This window comes from Hibiscus syriacus, unplaced genomic scaffold, assembly GCF_006381635.1.
Source record: "Hibiscus syriacus cultivar Baekdansim isolate YM2019G1 unplaced genomic scaffold, ASM638163v2 tig00111213_pilon, whole genome shotgun sequence".
Lineage (NCBI taxonomy): Eukaryota > Viridiplantae > Streptophyta > Magnoliopsida > Malvales > Malvaceae > Hibiscus > Hibiscus syriacus.
Genome location: NW_024063022.1, coordinates 5531490 through 5535337, shown reverse-complemented (window position 1 = coordinate 5535337; position 3848 = coordinate 5531490).

Genomic DNA, 3848 nt, shown 5'->3' with positions numbered 1-3848 from the left:
AGTGATGCCATTTGGATTGAAAAATGCAGGGGCAACATATCAAAGAGCCATGGTAACTTTGTTTCATGACATGATGCACAAAGAGATTGAAGTATATGTAGATGACATGATTGCCAAGTCCAGGACTGAAGAAGAACATATTCAAAATTTGAGAAAGCTTTTCCAAAGATTGAGGAAGTATCAATTAAAGCTCAACCCCGTAAAATGCACTTTTGGGGTAACTTCCGGAAAACTTTTGGGATTTGTGGTCAGAAAAAAAGGAATCGAGATTGATCCAGATAAAGTCAAAGCAATTCAAGATCTTCCACCACCCAATACAAAAAAAGAAGTTCGAGGCTTTTTGGGAAGATTAAATTATATATCTCGGTTCATTTCTCAATTAACTGACAAATGTGATCCAGTGTTCAAATTACTTCGAAAGAACAATCCTGAAGTCTGGAATGAAGAATGTCAAGAAACTTTGGATATTATTAAGAAATATTTATCCAATGCCCCCATTTTAGTATCACCAATGCCTGATAGACCATTAATTCTCTACTTGACGGTCTTCGAAAATTCGATGGGATGTGTACTAGGACAGCATGATGAATCAGGAAGGAAATAAAAAGCTATTTATTATCTGAGCAAGAAATTTACTGATTGTGAAGTTCGATATCCACCAATACAAAAATTATGTTGTGCTTTGGTGTGGACTACTCGAAGACTCAGACAATATATGTTATACCATACTACTTGGTTGATATCAAAACTTGATCCTTTGAAATTCTTAATGGAATCACCAGCTTTGACAGGCAGAATGGCTAGATGGCAGATGTTATTATCTGAGTTTGATATTGTATATGTCAACCAAAAAGCGATAAAAGGAAGTGTAATAGCTGATTTTCTGGCCAGTCGTGTATCAAATGATTATCAGCCTTTGAACTTCAATTTTCCCGATGAAGATTTGTTATGCATATCCATGAATGAAGAAGTCAAAACAAATGATGCATTTGCAACTTGGAAGCTTTACTTTGACGGAGCATCTAATGCTTTGGGACGAGGAATCGGGGCAGTATTAATTTCTCCAGAAAATATTTATTATCCCTTTACAAGTAGACTGGAGTTCTTTTGCACCAATAACATGGCGGAATACGAAGCTTGTGTCATGGGATTGAAAGCAGCTATAGAAAGAAAAATCAAATGTCTCAAAATATATGGAGATTCATCATTAGTGGTGTATCAATTGCGAGGAGAATGGGAAACAAAAGATCCCAAATTGTTGGAATATCGAAATTTTACCCTTGAATTAGTGAAGGAATTTGAGAAAGTTACCTTCAATTATCTCCCTCGAGAAGAAAATCAAATGGCAGATTCTTTGGCTACATTAGCTGCTATGTTTCAGGTAACTAAGAAAGTTGATATGATGCCAATCAAAATGCAAGTATATGAAATTCCTGCACATTGTTATAGTGTGGAAGATGAATGTGCTCATAGCATCTTCTGGAAGTGTTCTTTGAGTTATCTGATCTGGTTAGACAGAACCAATCATTGAATTTAGAAGATGAATGTGCTCATAGCATCTTTAGGAAGTGTTCTTTGAGTTATCTGATCTGGTTAGACAGAACCAATCATTGAATTTAGAACATGAATGTGCTCATAGCATCTTCTGGAAGTGTTCTTTGAGTTATCTGATCTGGTTAGACAGAACCAATCATTGAATTTAGAAGATGAATGTGCTCATAGCATCTTCTGGAAGTGTTCTTTGAGTTATCTGATCTGGTTAGACAGAACCAATCATTGAATTTAGAAGATGAATGTGCTCATAGCATCTTCTGGAAGTGTTCTTTGAGTTATCTGATCTGGTTAGACAGAACCAATCATTGAATTTAGAAGATGAATGTGCTCATAGCATCTTCTGGAAGTGTTCTTTGAGTTATTCTGATCTGGTTGGACAGAACCAATTATTGAATTTGGAAGATGAATTTGCTCATAGTAGAAATAAGGAGACTCAATAGCATCTTCTGGAAGTGTTCTTTGAGTTATCTGATCTGGTTTGGTAGGAACTACAGAACCAATCATTAGAATTAAAAGATGAACTGCATGATCGTCTTCATTAAGAAGCTTCTTTTCAAGTTTCTTCTGTTTATTCCTTCTCAAAAATCATAGCACAAGTTTCGCCTTTTCTTGTAATTGGGATCATCACATAATGGCTTCCCATCTTTTACCGGAAGAAGTGCGTCAGCATCTTTAGTCATTTGAACAGCACATATAAAATCTATCAATTTTGCAATTGATGAATCTGGACCACGTTTCTCCAGGGCTATTTGAAGTTTCAGCCTTTGAGAATCCCATTTTTGTCAAGTATAACAGTTTATTCTCCTCATCAGAAACAGAATTCAAGATTTCTCGGTATTAAAAGAACTATTGATATCTGTGAAATCATCTTGAAAGGTCATTTCATAATCAGATGAGTTGTTATCAGAATCAACATGTTGCCTGAATGCAAGCTTTTCAAGAACCTATACTATTGAGTTTTATTCTAAAGAGATTTTATGACATTATATCTACATTTGTCAAAAATGATAGAGAATGATCTATTGGGTTTTTACAATTGAAGAAATACTCAATTCACCAATCTGAAATCAAATAACTTAACATTCATGCATCATATTTTAGGTGTTTACAAAAATAGGTGCATTTTCATTCATTTTCATCTATGTTGAATTTTTAACAGGAATTTCAAAGATTTTAGCAAAGATTCAAATCTATCATTTGATGGATCATCATTTCCAGAGAAAGTTCATAATGAGAAGAACTCATCTGAAGAAGGAACAAGAAGTTCATAATGAGAAGAATTTGTTCAACCTTTTGTCTGAATTCATCACTTGATGGATTATTTTTGCCAGAGAAGGTTCATAATAAGAAGAACTCGTCATCTGAAGAAGGAAGAAAAAGTTCATAATGAGAAGAATTTGTTCAACCTTTTACTTGAATCCATCATTTGATGGATCATCATTTCCAGAGAAAGTTCATAATGAGAAGAACTCATCTGAAGAAGGAAGAAGAAGTTCATAATGAGAAGAACTTGTTCAACTTTTTGTCTGAATTCATCACTTGATGGATTATTTTTGCCAGAGAAGGTTCATAATGAGAAGAACTCGTCATCTGAAGAAGGAAGAAAAAGTTCATAATGAGAAGAATTTGTTCAACCTTTTACTTGAATCCATCATTTGATGGATCATCATTTCAGAGAAAGTTCATAATGAGAAGAACTCATCTGAAGAAGGAAGAAGAAGTTCATATGAGAAGAACTTGTTCAACTTTTTGTATGAATTCATCACTTGATGGATTATTTTTGCCAGAGAAGGTTCATAATGAGAAGAACTCGTCATCTGAAGAAGGAATAAAAAGTTCATAATGAGAAGAATTTGTTCAACCTTTTACTTGAATCCATCATTTGATGGATCATCATTTCCAGAGAAAGTTCATAATGAGAAGAACTCATCTGAAGAAGGAAGAAGAAGTTCATAATGAGAAGAACTTGTTCAACTTTTTGTCTGAATTCATCACTTGATGGATTATTTTGCCAAAGAAGGTAATGAGAAGAACTCGTCATCTGAAGAAGGAAGAAAAAGTTCATAATGAGAAGAATTTGTTCAACCTTTTACTTGAATCCATCATTTGATGGATCATCATTTCCAGAGAAAGTTCATAATGAGAAGAACTCATCTGAAGAATGAAGAAGAAGTTCATAATGAGAAGAACTTGTTCAACTTTTTGTTTGAATTCATCATTTGATGGATCAACATTGCCAGAAAGAGTTCATAATGAGAAGAACTCGTCATCTGAAGAAGGAAGAAGAAGTTCAT